This window comes from Oryzias latipes, chromosome 2 (genome assembly GCF_002234675.1).
Source record: "Oryzias latipes chromosome 2, ASM223467v1".
Lineage (NCBI taxonomy): Eukaryota > Metazoa > Chordata > Actinopteri > Beloniformes > Adrianichthyidae > Oryzias > Oryzias latipes.
The window spans coordinates 6,297,935-6,317,760 of record NC_019860.2 but is presented as its reverse complement, the minus strand read 5'-3'; the positions used below and the strand labels follow the sequence as shown (position 1 = coordinate 6,317,760).

The 19,826-nt window shown below is 43.3% G+C and overlaps 1 protein-coding gene across 1 annotated transcript in view; it reads right to left on the bottom strand.

The window, feature by feature from the left end:
* The window catches only part of LOC105355327 (NACHT, LRR and PYD domains-containing protein 12-like), a 1,049,862-nt gene that overhangs the window by 810,353 nt on the left and 219,683 nt on the right, over positions 1-19,826 (bottom strand). The window lies entirely within an intron of this gene.

The window sequence follows — 19,826 nt, the reverse complement described above, 5'->3', positions numbered from 1 at the left end:
TTACTAGTCTCATCATTCATCCAGTTTGTTTCCACCACAGCAGTAGGTTTAAAAAATATCATCTGGACATTATCATTTTTAAAATTGAAAACGTTTCACCTCTTATCCAAATTGTCCATTCTGAAATAGCTGGTGAAAGAGCTGGTTTGTATGTGCTCCTGGGAGTCAGTTAGATGACAGTTTCAGGAGTCAGACCTGAAACTGGATAGTATCGTCTACCTAAACTAAATGACATTAACAGCTGAAAGAGATGACCAGGTTGGGGAGGGTAGCCACTGTCTCCCCAACTCTAGCTGAGAACAAAGGTCTCCTAAAGACCTGAAAGTGAAACTGGTTCAGTTTGTTTGTCTGTGACTGATTTAAACCTGAGACCATCATTCTTATTAAGAGAAGGTTTATCAAATTCTTGACAAAGACGGCTTCTATCACTCACCGTGTCCCAATCCAAATGGTATGTTCCAATATACTCGATTTTTCTCATTTTGAAACGATTTTTCCCCCAACTTTCTGTCCAGCAGCTCATCAAACAGATGATAGCTGAAGGCCTCTTGTGTTGGAAATATTTTACCGTTACAATATTGTATTGTTTTGCTTTTTATTCAGGAATAAAATTAGCGATCACGTCAAATGACATCATATGGCGTTTCATCGCTGCCATTACTTGAACGAGCGCAAAGACAACTGAGCGGGTGTATTCAGGAACTAAGAGCAACCTTTACAACCGCGCAGGCAAAATTCTAACCGAGCGACCCAGCATTTTACAACTGCACACCTGCAGTTCTAACTGAGCTGTGATCCTGCACGCTCACTTCTCCATTGCGCGCTTGCTTGGGTTTGCGCACAGTGTTAATGGGGCATTTTTGTCACTTGGGGGGGCAGAATTAATGGGTGTGTTTGTCACTTGGGGTCGGTAACCTTTCTGGTTGATCTGACTGGCCGAAATTTTCTGGCCAAATCCGTCGAAGCAGGGCTTGACTTTCCTTACAACTAACAGGCGGCTCTTGAGCTGCATGCGGCTCTCTGTCTTTTATCATATTTTCTATGTACAGTACTTTCACAACCATAAGGTGAACATAAAAGCCTTACATTTTCTCCAAAATGTACGGAGCGGCCCTAATGTGTTCTTATGAGTAATGGTATGGTAAAGAGGATCTAGGAGAGAACAGCATGAGAACGGTACGGAGAGAGGTGAGGACGTGAAAGAAGACACCCCCCATAGGTGCAGATATGTGCATAATGCAGAACAAAATCGTCTGGGGTAACCCTGGAAATGCAAAGAGACACAATTATTAAGCACAGTATAAACAAGACTGCAGACACTGTAACCTTTCCGGTAGCCAAGCCGTGTCGCGCACTCAAGAACGCACGCAGCTTGTCATGGAAATGAATAATTAGAATGTAGTAAATTTGTCGTGTTTCCTCGGGAGACGGAAACTTCTGTTGTAGAATGAGGATGTAAATGTGCTGCTGAAACCACGCGCGTGCGTGCCTGCGTGTGTGCAAGAAGAGGGAGCGCGCGCACGTATGTGTGTGTGTGTGGAGAAGAGAGAGCGCACAGCGCAAGAGGGTGTGAGAGGTGTGGCGCAGGGAGTGAAGAAGAACAGTAATAAAAGTAAGTAACTCTCTGTGTTAATACAAAAGTATTGAGATACTTGTTGACACATTGAACGTTTATCAGAAGAGTTATTAGGGCCGGTCCAAATCTGTGAGGATCTTTCTAACTTAACCGAACTACAGCCGCCAGAGAATTCAAAATAATGAATCCATGGTTCGCGAGTGAGGACGCTGGAAAACCAACTCCGACAAGACAAGAAGACGCAACAGCAGCTGAGTTTCCGCGGAAAAGTAGATTGCCTGCGTTGGAAGATCGACTTGAATGCAGCAACTTCCAGCAGATTAAAGTGAAAAGCTGTCCATCATCCCCCCTTTTACTGGGACGCAACGCCAGGCGAGTTACGCCACACTTTTGTTTCTGTAGGACTTAAGTTTCAGCTGACGCATCTGCTTTCACTGTTCTTTGGAGCCGCACGGCAAAGAGAGACTCTGACGATGACTAAAGGGAAGCAGAAATTTAGCCCATTGTTTATTTCAGATGCAGAAGATGAGGACTTTGATGGATTTTAAATGCTGATTGATGACTGAAAAAACAAAAAAATAAATCACAACCAACTCAGTTTTACGCTCGCTGCCTTTTTAAAACACACACCAGCATGCATGTTTTACTGGTATGTGTTAACGTTAAATACGGAAAAATAACAACTATTACTGAAATTGTGCCGTTTAATCCAGCGCTGTTGTATTGTAAGGAGAGGCAGGAGTGTATTATGGGAAAAAATAAGGCTTTAATTGTGTGTTTGTGTGTGTATTAGGGTTGGGCGATGTCCCTTAAATTGGCAGTTGACGATATTTGCAGAACAGTAAACCCTTGTTTTTCGCGGGGGTTACGCTTCAAAAAGAACCCGGGATAGGCAAAATCCGTGAAGTAGAAACCTTTATTTTTTTTACAATTATTATACAATTAAATACTCTATTATACATTGAAAAGAAAGAACAAACCATTTTACAGGCTCAAGCATTTGTTTCACAAATACAAGTACTTTGTAACCATTCTTTCAACAGATAACTTCTATACTGTACTGTCAAAAAATAATTTTACTGAACGATGTGAACAGAAGGCTTCAAATTGCGGAGATAAGCCCCGCCCACCGCAACCCGAGTAATTGGATTAAACGGGAGAAAATTTATAGTGACTATGACACACACTTTTACGGGTCTCCCGGTAAAAGTGTGTGTCTTGGCAGAGCTCAGACCGTCAGCTCACACAGCGGCTTTGTTTGGGGTGTGTGTGAGCTGTTCAAAGCAAAAATGTCCCTCAGTCCTTAGAAACCAGATTAAAATTAAAATGATGGGCTAACAGGCACTTCATAATAACCGTAACATTAATTAAAGCACGTTTAAAAGATCGTCTCGTATATTACGGAGCAACCAGATATCTATGTATGACGCCTCTCAGCGGAACTCATTTCCTCTTCCGGTTTTTCAAACACTTCTACACATGTAAGAAGGTAGGAAAGTGCAGCCGGTTTTTTAGTCCTGTAAGATTTTCTCATGTGAAAATCACTGCATTTGTTACCGTTTTAATCCACATTACAGCCGCTGTTTCTTTTCTATTAAAACCTCTAAAAGAAAGCCGTGACAGCTGCTGTGCCGGATTTGACCAGCAAATTTCGGCCAATCAGATCAACCCCCCAATTTCGGCCAATCAGATCACGGTTACCTCCACCAAGTGACAAACCAACCCCTGAATACCGCCCCCTAAGTGACAAAAACGCCCCAACTGTGGGTCGTTTCATAGTTAAGTGGCCAGGTGGGGGACAAGGGCAGGGGGAGGAATCTACTTTATAAAACTTTTTTAAAAGTCAGTCATAAGGTGACAATCAATAACCTAAATTTTAATACAGGTATAAAAAAATCATGCTTTTTTGGGGTTATTTTTGTGTGAAATGCCCAAATAAAAAATATGTATTTTTTCTTTATTTACAAATGTTATGTTATATTATAAGTCAATAGAATTTTCATGAATCTGTTGGTAGTTTTAAAGATAAATATTTAACATTTACTACAACTCTATGGTGACAAAACATAATTTAACAGGTCATAACTAAAAATGTGCCAATCAAAGGATTGAGGAGAGCTAATTGAGCTAATCCTTCTTCTCTGAAGTAGTGATCGATATAGAACATGAAAATTTAAATTTCCAATTCATAAATGTTTTTTATAAGGCCTATATTGCAAATGAGGAGCTGATGGAGCCATGCGAGGCACCAGACGACATCCTGTATTCTGAAGGGAACTGTGATTTGGACAGTAGAGAGCTTGTTCAGGACTTGTTCAAAGACTCTAAGGCCGCCTTTACACTGCATTGTTCAAGTGACCCAATTCCGATTTTTTCCTCTCACGTGGCACAGATCGGATATGATCGGTGAGCGTGTAAGCAGGACAAAAGCGCATGGATTCAGATTTTCTCAGATCGGATACAGGCCTCTCTCATATGTGGAAATAAATCGGAAACGAATCGGGTACGTGCATTTGCTTGTGCCATGTAAGCAGACAAATCGGATATTCCCCAGTAAATGCGAGTCGTACGTCAGTGACGTCAACTCAGGACACCAACAACTGAGATCACGTGACTTATTAAGGTGCTTTTTGTGCGCTGATTTTGCTGTCAGTGTGTTACCTTTCAGCCTCAGGCTTCAGACCGTAGTCGGAAACCGCTGTTATGTCCGGTCCAGACGCAAACGGTAACTAATGAAGCGGGACACCGTTGCTATGGACCAGGCTTGAAGCCGTTTATTTTTTGGGGGGGCCTGTATGATGACGACCGTGTGTGTGTGCGCGCGCGTGCTTGCGTGTGTAAGGAGAGGAGAGCGGGTGTGAGCGCGGAGCGGGGGATTGTCGAAGAACCGTAAATTAAAAATAAGGTGTCTCGCCCAAAAGTTTTGGAGTCTTTCTCAACCCACTCTGGAGGCTGAGGGTTCAGAACGGAAAAGGGAACCCCGAGGAAATCTCCCGTGTGTTTCTGACTACGGTCGGAAAAGAGAAGTCATCGCGCAGGAAAGGTTCAACACTTGGATCAAACTGTTAGTACAGCACGTCTGCAAACACTTTCTCATTCAAAACTCAGAGAGAGCCGAGCAGCCCTCCTTCTTTTCCTCTCCCACGCATCCCCTCAGGAGCGCCCAAGGCCAGTGTTGCCAGATAGAGTCACAGTTTTCCAGCCCAAAAGTCATCTGAAAACCGCAAGACCCCTCAAAAACCCGCCCAACGGGGGGGGGGGGGGGGGGGGGGGGGATAAGATCAAGTCAAATGGATTACACATTCACAAATCACAGATGTAGAAAGGGGATATTACTCGACTGGCTTTTTCACAGCTACCTGTACAGTCTAAAAGCTCAATCATATCTATCTATCTATCTATGATTGGGAGAAACAACAATATACAGCTTTTGAAGAATTTTTTCCCCTTTTTCAAAATAAAACATTTCTCAAAATCAAAGATAGTTCAGACTATTAATAAAAGGAGTACGGTATTGAATATTTCTTCAGCGGACCGGCCTTCTTCCATTCATTCTCTTAATCCGCTATAACCTATGTATAACCTCTTCCATCTTGTGCTGCGCTTGCGCCAAAGCGCCCCAACTACTACCGTGTCAACCTGCTGCTATGATGACCTTATTTAGCGCTCTCTGTGTTGGACACACTGGAGGAGCGCGGGGGAAAACAACTCTGAGCTAAAGAGGATGTGAACAGGTGGAGCGGAATAGCAGGTAGAGAGGCGGGGGAGGGGCTTTGGCTTCAAACTGTCAGAGAGATGGAAACACGGCGTCAGATTCAGACGCAGCTTTCCCTGCGGGAGTTGAAGCAGAGACTTTCTCTGGTAAGATCTCATGAACTCAAACATGGAAACATGATTACCAAGTAGAACTCTCCAAAATAATAAACCTGATCTCTCCACATTCTCCGTGTCTACCATGCATCGATACACACAGACATGCAGCGATCAGACCATAACGTTAGCTCGTAGCTCCGCCCACACGCGACCGCGGTGTCAGCTTTAAAGAACGCAACTTCTAAGAGGAGGGGCGGCAAACCCCCAACAACAGGTTAGATGACAGAACCCATTAAGCGTCTCTACCTGGTGCGTTCACGGAGCTTCAGAACATAAGACTTCAACAGCCACCCAGTCTAACGTAGTCCGCTAATATATATTCATGAGTGGAAAAAACCCGCCGAACGGACCAAACAACCGCCCAAATTATGCATACCTGCCCAAAGCCATTTTTACCCGCAAATTTAGAACCAAAACCGCCCAATCTGGCAACACTGCCCAAGGCAACGCCTCCTTCCTTTGCTTTCCTTGCCTCCATGACAACCGCAATCACAAAAGTCCGAAAGAGGTCCGCGGAAGGCGGAAATGCTGCTACGTAGTCCTCAGAACATCTACGTTTGATAGTTTCAGCATTGTATAGTGTAAATGCAAAAATCCGATACGGGTCACTTTCAAAAGATGATGTAAGTGGGTCGTCAAAAAAATCGGATATAGTCAGACAATCGGAAATGAGCATCAAGACATGCAGTGTAAATGCGGCCTAAGTCTCCTTGAGTTTATCACTTTCATATCTGATATCTATCAGAAATCTATACCAACTTTTGGACTGCTCTCAGGATTGCACTCACCTTGACAGTCACTGTGGCTCAAGCAGAGAGGAGCTTTTCAAAACTCAAGTTGATCAAGTCATACCTAAAGTCAACAATTTCTCAGCAGCGACTCACTAACCTTGCCATTGTTGGTATCAATCATTCAGTAGGGGAGTATGGAAGCGATTCTGTAGCATAATTAAAAATAAAAGTCAAAACCAGAAATGCTGTTTTATTTTTAAAATGAAGCTGCATCAAATGACTCAAAATTAAAATGAAAAAGCAATACAGTAATCCCCCACCCATTCGCGATTTAATATTCGCGCCCCGCCCATTCGCGTTTGGCCGCAGATGACGTGACGTCACAAGCGTGAGACGCAGAAAGGCGCTCATTCCCCGAATTTTGAAAAACGATTTACTCTGTACTGTAAAGTACAACGACCCCGAGTTGGACAGAGCTGCAGGCGGGCGGCGCCCCCCTCTTTCTGCTAGTTGCTGGACCACAGCGTATGTCAATCAGTGGTGGGCTGGTGACTGGTGGATTAGAGGGGGCGGGGCCTACCTGGGTGCGCGTTGGCTGAACGTTCTTCTCCGGCTGAGTGTATGAGCAGGCTGCGCTATTTTTGTTCGAGCTGTAACCATTCTGACAAGGTTAATAAAAGCCAATAAAAGCCCTGCATCATCTCCAGCTTCTGGAAATGAACCCAAATGGAAGAAAAAGTTTCTGACTCTGCAGAGGCTCTGGGAGTTTTAAAACAGCGTCAATTATTCGCGGATTTTCGTTATTTGCGGGGGGGGGGTGAGGAACGTAACCCCCGCAAATACGGGGGGTTTACTGTACTTCAAAATGCTTCTTCCTTTTCTACTTCAACACAGCTTTTTCTGTCACTTAATTAAAATGATAATGAAAATGGTATGTGACATTTCATTTTCAAGAAGTTCTCTGGTAAATGTGTAGCATAATTCATTTAGAAATGTCTAATCTGACAATTAAAATGGATTAACAGAAATGCAAAACTTCAATACCAAAATGCTTTTTCATTTTATACTTAAAACCGCTTATTCTGTGTCATAATTAAAACGAAAATGCAAAGAGGGGATTGCATTTGTATTTTCAAATCCACCCTGGGAAACTTGTCTCAATAATCATTTCTTAAAAGAATTTCCAGAGGGGAAGCGGGGCGATGACGTCACTGCTTTCTTCGTGTGTCCGGCCGCTGAAGTTGGCTTGCGATTCACAGCTTCTGATTCGCGAGGGCACTAAAGGAACATTCTGCTGGATTTTTCGCATTAAGATCACCTAAAACCAGGTCCTGTTCACAAACCGCTGGACCTGGACTGCTCAAACCTGGATTCCTGGATCTTAATGCGAAAAATGCATAGGAATGTTCCCTTAGTGCCCTCGCGAATCAGAAGCTGTGAATCGCAAGCCAACTTCAGCGGCCGGACACACAGAAAAAGCAGTGACGTCATCGCCCCGCAGTTACATTTTAAAAATTAAAAAGCATTTCTGTTAATCCATTTTAATTGTCAGATTAGACATTTCTAAATGAATTATGCTACACATTTACCAGAGAACTTCTTGAAAATGAAATGTCACATACCATTTTCATTACCATTTTAATTAAGTGACAGAAAAAGCAGTGTTAAAGTAGAAAAAGAAAAAGCATTCTGGTGGATTGCTTTTTCATTTTAATTTTGAGTCAAAAAATGCCGCTTCATTCTGAAAATGAAAAAGTATTTCTGATTTTGACTTTTATTTTTAATTATGCTACAAAATTGCTTCCATAGGGGAGCAAATTTCATATGATGACGTTATTGACGAGTTTGCATCAATGAAGGCTAGAAGGGTTAAGTTTTAGTTAGTGTTTTCTGTTTTTAGTGCTGCAGTTATATTTATTTTAGCGAGTCGTTTGTCCGATAAAAGATTTGTGCTTTATAATATTTATTTTATATTATTTATTTAATAATGTGTTTGATTAAATATTTTTCTACCTAACTCTTTTTTAGCCATGCTTATGGTCTTTTATTTTTATGTTAGGATAACTGTTGTGTCTTTTGTATCAATTTCTTAATTTCAATGACAATAAAAAATGTCAGTTGACATCACAAAATGAATCTATTGGGGGGCGCTTGGGCGGGTCTCGCCCAGTGAGTAACAGGGTAGAACCGCCACTGCGCGTGGTTGTGTGTATGCATCTTTTCATTTCTGCACTTCTAATTTTTGGACGTCCTGAAACATCCGAATCTACGAAGGTCGGAAGAGACGGCAACAACAAATCCTTTCAGTGACATAAAGATCTGGGATATCCAATGGATTTAAAAGGTTTAGTCACTTACCAACTGTTGTGATATGTCTCACATACTATGAATATAGTTCCCTACGCGGAGTGATACAGAGTTTGCCTTTTCACCTGAGCCTTAGTTCTTCATGTATGGCTAAGAAGTTGGAAGTGAATAAAGTGCGAGGTCCCTCTATAAGTTATTGTTGGTCTTCATTGATACAATAACACTTCATGGTGGCAGCGGAAAACAGAGATTGAAAAAAAAAAAGACGAGAGAGGAGAAGAATTTCCCCGACGCGAACCGAAGCGACAACTTGTCCGTGGATAAGTGACGTGCTGCTGCTAGCTAACTGCACGTGTAGCCTGTTGGTTCGAGATGGCGTCGCATCTTCCTACTATGAACTGGTCCGACCCGGATCTGGGTGAGGCAATTTCATTGTTCAAGCAAAAAATGTGCCTGTACCTAGAGGATGAGGAGATCTCAGATGAAGTAAAACAAGCCAGGAAAATATGCCGAGGCATCGGAGATGAGGGGCTAAAGAGGCTAAATGCTAGCGGACTAAGTCCGGCTGAAAAACAAGTCCCGGCAAATCTGTGGAAGTTTTTTGAAGGACAATTAAAGTTGGATGTCAACTTCAGAATTCACAGACTGCATCTTATGCAATATAGACAGAAAGCAGGCGAGAGTATTGATGATTTTATAAACAGAGCAAGAACTCTTGCACTAAAATGTCAATTCACAGATGAAGAACTCCATGAACGCCTGATTGAGCTGATCATAGCCAGCACGCCGCATGAAGCTTTCAGAAATGAGCTCTACAGCAAGCCTCAAGGGTGTTCTCTGGCCGAAGTCCTGACTGAAGGACGAAAACATGAAGCTCTCACAGCAGGAAATCTCCAACTTCACCAACTTGAGGTATGCAAAACAGAGCAAAAGGAAAGAGTGGATGCTATTATTAAAGGAAGGGGAAGGCTGTGCCAAAGATGTGGATCAGATCATAAGCCACGACAATGTCCTGCTTTTAATGATATATGTCACCTATGTGGATACACAGGACACTGGGCTAAATGCTGCAGAAACAGAAAGCAACAGAAAAAAACAGAATATACCAACCAACACTGGCGAGATAAATCTCAACCACAGTCAATGGGCAGATACCACAAAAAAAGTTATCTGAGCCAGTCATACAAGAATGACCGTAAAAAGCCAAACAAAGGAAAAATAGATGCCATACAAACCACAGACTCAAGTGAAGATGACCCATATCAAAGAGAGTTTCACTCTGTCACGGTCAGCGAAAAATGTATGCACAGCATTGATGCAAAAATGCCAAGAGAAGAGGCTTATACAATCCTAAATATAAAACCACCTGACGTACCTGGCCAGAAACACACACTTCGTTTAAAAATTGACACAGGTGCATCAGGGAATACCTTGCCACTGTGTACATACAGACAAATGTACGGCAGAAACAGACAGGCGATGAACAGACTCCAAAAGAGCCATGCAAAACTGTCAGCCTACAGCGGACACAGGATCCGATGCTATGGGAAAATAAACATCCCATGTCAATGGAAGCACTCAGAGTGGATTAACGCCATGTTTTATGTTGTGGATGTACCAGGTCCAGCAATAGTTGGACTGCCCACATGCGAAGCACTCAACCTGGTAACTGTAAACGTGGACTCTATTGCTAATGTCAGCAAAGCAGCTAACAAAGAAAACAAGAGCCAGACCACAACAAAACCTAAAAAAGCCAATCCATTGCTCCACATAAACACCATAGAAGATTTAAAGAAGGCTTATGCAAACCAGTTTGATAAGCTTGGTAACTTCAGTGGGACTGCAAAACTCCTGCTAAAAGAGGATGCTGAACCATTTCAAGACCCACCACGCAAATGCAGTATTCACATAAAAGACAAGCTCAAAAAAGAACTCGATAATCTTGTGGAACAGGACGTGATCTGCAAAGTGGAAGTGCACACAGATTGGTGCTCCAGTCTAGCATACAGTACCAAGAAAGATGGTAGTCTACGGATATGTCTAGACCCTAAAAAACTAAACGACAGTTTAAAAAGATGCCCACACAGGATTCCAACAGTTGAGGAACTAAATCCAAAATTTGCAAACGCAAAAGTATTTAGCAAGCTTGACGCTAAGGCAGGATACTGGTCTATACATTTGGATGAAGATTCACAACTGTAAACAACATTTCGCACTCCATTTGGCAGGTACTGCTGGAAGCGTCTACCATTTGGACTCAGTGTGTCTCAGGATATCTTTCAGGCAAAGATGGACCAGATCCTGGAAGGATTGCAAGGTGTGGTCAGCATCGCAGATGACATTGCAGTATATGGAAAAAATGAAGAGGAACATGATAGGAACCTAATCAACCTGATGGAGCGTGCTGCAAACACAGGTTTGGTGTTCAACAGTGAAAAATGTAACATTAAACAGAACCAAATCTCATTTTTTGGTAACCAGTACACCGCCAATGGTATTCGACCTGACCCAGCCAAAGTCAGAGACATCCAAAAGATGCCAACACCACAAAACAAAGATGAGTTACACAGATTCATTGGGATGCTATCCTACCTGTCCCCCTACATACCAAGGTTCGCAGACAAAGCTCACACCCTGAGAGGACTACTGAAGAACGACACACCATGGGTATGGGACACAAACTACCAAAATTGCTTTGATGACCTTAAAACAATGATCACTGAGGACGCATGTTTGAAATACTACGATCCCAGCTTGACTATAACACTTGAAGTGGATGCATCTCAGAAAGGCTTAGGTGTTGCCCTTGTGCAAAATAACCAACCTATAGCTTTTGGGTCCAAAACACTAACAGATACTCAGTCCAGATATAGCAACATTGAGCGAGAAATGCTTGCTATTGTCTATGGAATACAACGATACCACACATATCTGTACGGAAAAGGATTCATAGTGATCACAGATCACAAGCCACTTGTAACCATATGCAGAAAACCACTACACGCGGCTCCACCAAGGTTACAACGAATGCTAGTCCAAGTTCAGGGGTACAATTTCGAGGTCATGTACCGTCCTGGACCACAGATGGTCCTCGCAGACACCCTAAGTCGATTACCCAACCCAGAGAACAGCAGTGAAATAGAGCTGGATGAACGTATAGACGGACTGATTTTTGAACCGGAAGACCCTGAAATGTACACCATAGCACTTATTAACTTCTCACCTGACAAACAGAACACCCTTCGAGCAGAAACAAGCAAAGATCTCAAACTCAGTGCACTAAAGGAGGTGATTCTTCAAGGATGGCCAGAAAAAATACAGGACTTACCAAAACATCTTCGTGCCTTCTGGGCCTTCAGAGATGAACTTGGCATAGAAACAGGAGTCATATTCAAAGGCAGACAAGTGCTGATTCCCGACTCTATGACGGAGAGCATTCTAAAACAACTGCATTCCAGTCATCAAGGAATTGAGAAAACACGTCGCCTCGCAAGAGAAAGCGTATACTGGATCAAAATGAACGACGACATTGAGAAGATGTGCAGATCCTGCTCAGTGTGTATTGAATACCAGGATGCAAACCCAAAGGAACCTCTTCAACCACATAAGGTACCAACAAAGCCGTGGCAATCACTCGCATCAGATCTGTTTGAGGTGAATGGTCGCCACTACTTATTAACTGTGGAGAGATACTCCAAGTTCCCTATGGTGGATGAGATGCACACAACATCAAGTCATGCAGTTGCACAAAAAATACAAGCGTATGTGTCATTATTTGGACGTCCAGATGAAATACTGACGGACAACGGGACACAATACACAGGAGAAGCTTTCAAACGGTTCACAAAGGAGTGGGGAGTCAAACACATCACCAGCTCTCCTCACTACCCGAAAAGTAACGGATTCATCGAGAGACATGTACGACACATCAAATCCATCGTCAAGAAGACACTGAAATATGGTGGAAATCTACAAATGGCACTATTACAGATCAGAGCAACACCAATCGACAGTAAACTACCATCACCTGCAGAACTGATTTTTGGGAGACCTGTCACCACCCTGCTACCAAGTCGAACAGATCCTGGCAAAGAAGAACACAGACTGCACCTAGAACAACGAACTGCAAATATGAAAGAACACCACGACAGAAACAGTCGTAAGGAGCTACCACCTCTCCAACCAGGACAACATGTGACTGTGTTAAATAAAGAAAGGGGAACGTGGCACCCAGCAACTGTAGTGGAAAAGAGCACCGAGCCAAGAAGCTACATTGTCCAAACACCCAACGGAAATCAAATCAGACGCTGCAGGAGTCACCTAAGAGAACTCTTTAAACCACATATACAGATCAACGAAAGGAGGAACCAAATTGCAGAGGCACCACAACAAACCCAGCATCAAGAGGATTGCAATGACTCTGCAGAGACCATCACTGAAACCCCATGCACAACAACCACAAACTATGAAAGACAGAACAGTCCACCACCGACCTGCACACGATCTGGTAGAGTTATAAACAAACCATCTCGGTACAAGGACTTTGATCTATAAACAAGAGGAAAAATCAAAACTGTTGATTCTTTACTTCGTATTGTTATTATGCTGTTTTCCAGACCCTAACGGATGTAAAAAAAAAAAAAAAAAAAAAAAAATGATGCTCAAGACAAATGGGAATGTATGTTTCTAATTTCTATTAACATGACACAGAATGTGCTATTGTTATTGTTACAGTGATCTGAGGGTTAGCATATTCACTTTATTTTGTTTGTGATATAGATTTGAGCTAAACAGAGGGGATGTTGTGATATGTCTCACATACTATGAATATAGTTCCCTACGCGGAGTGATACAGAGTTTGCCTTTTCACCTGAGCCTTAGTTCTTCATGTATGGCTAAGAAGTTGGAAGTGAATAAAGTGCGAGGTCCCTCTATAAGTTATTGTTGGTCTTCATTGATACAATAACACTTCACCAACTATGTTGAGCTGAAGCTGCGGGTTCCAGCTGCTATCCAGCAGTCTGCGCTGACGACAGAGCTCCTCCTCGTTCTGGACGATGGTTCCTTCTTCAGCAGCAGAAAGTTGTTCGCTGACAGAACCTTCCTGAGGTTCTGAAGACATGGTTCCTGCTCCGATCTTCAGCTCCAACTCCCACAAACACCGCCGTCCTCTTCACTGCAGCTCCGATCGATCATCTGCTAGTCTCACAATCACAGCAATCCACGTTGTCTTTCCGTTCAACACTTCTTCACTCATTTACGACACTTTGGAAAATGCTGAGAGTTCCCACACGAACCACGTATCGTCCTTTCTGTCCAAAAACATCACAAACGTCCCAACAAAACACCACCACAACACAAGCTAACGCTGCTAGCCTGCTAACAAGCTAACGCTGCTAGCGGTTAGTGCTGTTTTTCTTCTTTGTTAGGCTAACAGCGTCATGGTGCTTTAGCGCCACCAGCTGGTCTGGAGTGTTTTCTGTCCTTCATTTTCAGTGGCGGCACCACGTGTCGACCAGGGGTGGCCACGGCCAACTGATTCATAGATTCATGCTCTCTTTTGAAACTTGAAAGTTTTTGCTTTAATTTTCAGTTTAGTTAGTAATATAAATGCCTTTTCTTAATTATCCTAAAAACTGTTGCATTATGGTCCTTTAGTGCATCTGGGCCCATGTACACGGTTGTATGATAGGAAATAAACATTTAAATCTAAACAACCTGCTGATGATAATACATGTCTCTTATGAGACACAGAGCGTTCACATTTTACAAATACAGGTATTTTGTTTATATGGTGATTTATATCATTATGGCCTGATATGAAAAACTATAGATCAGTCAGTTATTTCTCTTTAGAAGTCTACGGGATTTTGGCTTCTGGAGCCAGCACGTACTTCCTATTTGGAACGCCAGGGGGTGGGGTCGAGCTGTCCAGGTGTCTCTACAAACAAAGGTTAGATTAGGAGTCTGCAACCTTCAACCTGCAACCTTCAACACTACTTGCTGATTCAGTCTCTCTGACAAACCATTGGACTGGGGGTGGAAACCCGATCAGAGGCTAATGGATACACATAGCAGTCTGCAAAACTCCGACCAGAACTTTGCTGTGAATTGAGGCCACCTGTCTGAGACTATGGCCGCCTTTACACTGCAGGTCTTGATGCTCATATCCGATTTTCTGACTATATCCGATTTTTTTGACGACCCGCTTACATCATCTTTTAAAAGTGACCCGTATCTGATTTTTGCATTTACACTATACAATACTGAAACTATCAAACGTATACGTTCTGAGGACTACGTAGCAGCATTTCCGCCCTCCGCGGACCTCCTTCAGACTTTTGTGACTGCGGTTGTCATGGAGGCAAGGCGGCGACGGAAGGAGGCGTTGCCTTGGGCGCTCCAGAGGGGATGCAGGGGGAAATATAAGGGAGGGCTGCTAGGCTCTCTCTGAGTTTTGAATGAGGAAGTGTTTGCAGACGTTGTGCTGCCCGAAAAAGTTTGATCCAAGTGTTGAACCTTTCCTGCGCGATGACTTCTCTTTTCCGACCGTGGTCAGAAACGCACGGGAGATTTCCTCGGGGTTCTCTTTTCCGTTCTGAACCCTCAGCCTCACCCAAAGACTCCAAAACTTTTGGGGGAGACATCTTATTTTTAATTTACGGTTCTCCGACAGTCCCCCGCTCCGCGCTCACAGGAGAGAGGGGGGCTCTCTCCTTACACACACACACACGTAAGCACGCGTGCGCGCGCTCACACACACATGGTCCCCATCATACACGCCCCCAAAGAAATAAACGGCTTCTAGCCTGCTGTTCCATAGCAACGGTGTCCCGCTTCATTAGTTACCGTTTGCGTCCGGACCGGGACCAGACCGGACCGGACATAACAGCGGTTTCCAACTACGGTCTGAAGCCTGAGGCTGAAAGGTAACACACTGACAGCAAAATCAGCTCACAAAAAGCACCTATATTAAGTCATGTGATCTCAGTTGGTGGTGTCCTGAGTTGACGTCACTGACGTACGACTCGCATTTACTGGGGAATATCCGATTTGTCTGCTTACATGGCACACGCAAATGCACGTACCCGATTCGTTTCCGATTTATTTCCACATATGAGAGAGGCCTGTATCCGATCTGAAAAAAACGGAATCCTTGCGTTTTTGTCCTGCTTACACGTTCACCGATCATATCCGATCTGTGCCACGTGAGAGGAAAAAATCGGAATTGGGTCACTTGAACCATGCAGTGTAAAGGCGGCCTATGTCTCCAGGAATGCTGTGCAGCCTGACAACCTGACGCAGAAGCACCTCTGCGGTCCTAAGCCAAAGGCAACCCTGGTAGAGCGATAAAATGCACCATCTTGGAGAATCTATCGACTACTGTCAGTAAAGTGTTGTTACCTTCAGAGCATGGGAGACCAGTCACAAAATACATAGTGATATGCGACCAGGGCCGGCGTGGAACAGGGAGAGGATTGAGGAGCCCAGACGGTCGTAGACTAGAGGTTTTGTTCCTAGCACAGACAGGACATGCAGCAACATATTTCTTAATGTCAGTATGTAAGGAGGGCCACCAAAAACTCCTCTTGACTACAGTGGTGGCTCCCCTGATGCTAGGGTGGCAATGGAATGGCGAGGAATGGCACCAGGAAGGAGTTCGATACTACAGTCAGGCCGGTGGGGAGGCAATGAACATGCTTTGATTTTATTGAAGACCTCCTTCAGTTCAAGGTATTCAGAGGGTACGTTGGACAAATCAGGATACATCTCTATAGTCACAACCGACACCTCACGAGGCTGCATGGAACCGAGACAGGATTCAGAACAACCAGGTCCCCAGGTCAAAATTCTGCCGGATGACCAGTCAATATGGGGATTGTGCCTTCTTAACCAGGGGAGTCCAGAAGGAATAGGAATATAAATGACATGGAAGCACATCTCCTCAAAGTGATTCTTGATCTGAACAGTCACAGGTGCAGTGATGCGGGAGCTACGATTAGGCAAGGCAAGGCAAGGCAAGTTTATTTGTATAGCACAATTCGTACACAAAGTAATTCAAGGTGCTTCACAAAACAGAAAAATGCATTAAAATCACAATACATCATAGAAATAATCAACATAAAATTTACTTTAAAAGAAAAGGAAAAAAAAAAGATTTAAAAAGAAAGGAAGGAAAGAAAGGTGCAGATAGGACCTTTCAGTCATATACACGGCTAAACAGAAATGTTTTAAGTCTAGATTTGAACATGAACACAGAAGAGGCCTGTTTTATGCCTTCAGGGAGGCTGTTCCAGATTTTAGCTGCAGAATATTGAAACGCTGATTCCCCTTGTTTAGTTCTGACTCTGGGAATCAACAGGAGGCCGGTCCCTGAGGTCCTCAGAGTACGAGATGGTTCATATGGCACTAACATGTCAGAGATGTACTTTGGTGCGCGGCCATGGAGAGACTTGTACACAAGCAGAGCTGCTTTTAAGTCTATTCTTTGAGGTACAGGGAGCCAGTGCAAAGACCTGAGCACAGGACTAATGTGATCATACTTCCTGGTTTTGGTCAGGACTCGAGCAGCAGCATTCTGGATGTACTGAAGCTGTTTTACAGCTCGTTTGGACAGGCCAGTGAGCAGGCCGTTACAGTAGTCTAACCTACTGGAGACAAATGCATGGATAAGTATCTCCAGGTCTCGCTTTGAGATTATGTTTTTGATTTTGGCAATGTTTTTCAGGTGGTAAAATGCCGCTGATGTTACTGACTTGATATGGCTGTTAAAGTTCAGGTCAGAGTCCATGATTACCCCTAGATTTCTGACTTGATTTGAGGGTTTAAGAAACAGAGAATGAAGGTAGCTGCTGACAATTTCTCTTTGTTTCTGTGGGCCAAAAACAATAACTTCGGTCTTGTCTGAGTTTAGCTGGAGAAAGTTGTTCTGCATCCACGCGCTGATCTGTTGGAGGCAGTGGTTGAGAGAATCCACCGGCCCATATTCACCTGTTGTCAGTGACACATAGATCTGAGTATCATCTGCATAGTTGTGATAAGATATGTTATTACTGCGTATTAACTGCCCTAGTGGCAGCATGTAGAGGTTGAACAGAAGGGGTCCCAGGATCGATCCCTGGGGCACACCACAATTCAAGCCCATGTAGTCTGAGACACAACTCCCAATTTCAACAAAATATTTCCTGTCTTCTAGATAAGACTTGAGCCAACTTAGGGCAGATCCAGAGATGCCAACCCAGTCTTGGAGTCTGTGCAAAAGGATCCCATGATCAACAGTATCAAAGGCAGCGCTCAGGTCTAGCAGGATTAAGACAGAGACTTTTCCATCATCAGTGTTCAGGTGGATGTCATTGGTTACCTTGATAAGAGCAGTTTCTGTGATATGATGGGGTCTAAAACCTGACTGGAAAACATCAAACGAATTGTTTAATAAGAGAAAGTCAGTGAGCTGTTGGTAGACAACTTTTTCAAGGACTTTTCCTAAAAATGGCAGATTAGAGATAGGTCTGTAATTATTCAGTACAGTGGGATCAAGACCGCTCTTTTTCAGGAGGGGCTTAATGACTGCAGTTTTTAAGGCCTCTGGAAATATTCCAGATTGAAGAGACATGTTAACTATTTGAGTAATTGATGGCAACACACTGTTCAAGACAGACTTTAGAAATCTAGTGGGTAACACATCAAGGCAGCATGTAGACGAGCTCAGACGGGTGATGGTCTCTTGGACAGTTTGGTCAGTGACAGGTATAAAGTGAGTCAGCTTAGAGTGAGTAGGTGGCCGTTCGATAGTTATATGTGTTGTGGAGTTGATGGCTTTTTTAATGCCCTGAACCTTGTCATTGAAAAATACAGCAAACTCATTACATTTAGGTGTACAAACCAGTTCTATTGGTAGCTGGGTTGGAGGGTTAGTTAATCTTTTAACTGTTGTGAACAGGATACGAGAGTTGCTGCTGCAACTTCCAATTATTTCAGAGAAGTACCTTTCCCTTGTTCTGCATAAGATCTGGTTATAAGCGTACAACTCCGCCTTATATATTCCATAATGAACCTGGAGTTTTGACTTGCGCCACTTTCGCTCGGCTCTGCGGCACTGTTGTTTCTGTGCCCTGACTAGATCATCATTCCTCCAGGGAGCTTTCTGTCTATGTTTTCTCAATTGAACTTTCATAGGGGCAATGGCATCCAGAACATTCAAGATGCTAGAAGTAACAGAATTCAGCATTTCATCAACATTGGCACCAGAGACGTTTTCAGGGTTTATCATTTCTACAAACTGTGCCCTAGTGCTCTCATTTATTTGTCTCCTTTGGACAACTGCAGGGCCAGGCGGTGGTTTGGGAGCAACAGACAGGTCAAAGAATACACAGAAATGATCAGAGAGGGCGACATCAACCACACTGACATTGTAAATAGTAACCCCCCTTGTGATGAGCAGGTCCAGAGTGTGCCCTCTGCTGTGGGTGGGGCAACTCACATGCTGAATTAGACTAAAGGTTTCAAGGACAGCATTGAGCTCTTTTGCATTTCTGTCATTGACATTATCAACATGAACATTAAAATCACCTGTAATGACTAGACCATCAAAGTCTGTGCACACAACTGAGAGCATTTCAGTGAAATCATCAATAAAACTTCGGCTGTGCCGAGGAGGTTTGTACATAACTATGCAGAGTAAGGGAGGAGTTTGTTTTAACTCAATCTTAAAGGACACATACTCAAATGATGAAAACACACCAAATGATAGTCTGCGGGTTGCAATATTATCTCTAAACAGTGCAGAAACGCCTCCACCCTTTTTATTTTCTCGTATTTCCGATTCATGTTTGTAGTTGGGGGGAGTTGATTCGACTAGAACTATGTTTCCTGTGTTTTTGTCAAGCCATGTTTCAGTTAAAAACATAAAATCAAGATTAAAAGAAGAGATAAGATTATTGATTAAAAATGATTTGTTGCATAAAGATCTGACATTGAGTGCAGCAAGTTTGAGATTAGTTTCCTTGGGACTGGTCAAAACCTTCTTGCAAGGGATGTGAACTAGATTTCTTTGATTGGACAGTCTAACTGCCCAGAAGGAAGCTGATTAATCAAATGGTTGTTGATTGCATGCACACTTAGGGGTTCAGTTAAGCCTTGGACTGAGTTAAGGGTTGAAAACTGATTCTCAGTTTTTAAGACAGACTGTGATCAATGAAGTTGCAGTCAGACCCCGAATCCAGTAAAGCAGTCACTTTGACGCGTCCTGATTTAACATGAAACATAGCAGCCGTGAATGCACCTGAATCTGAGGAGGTTATTCGGTTACGGCTCAAACATGTCCTCACAGATGTTGAGCC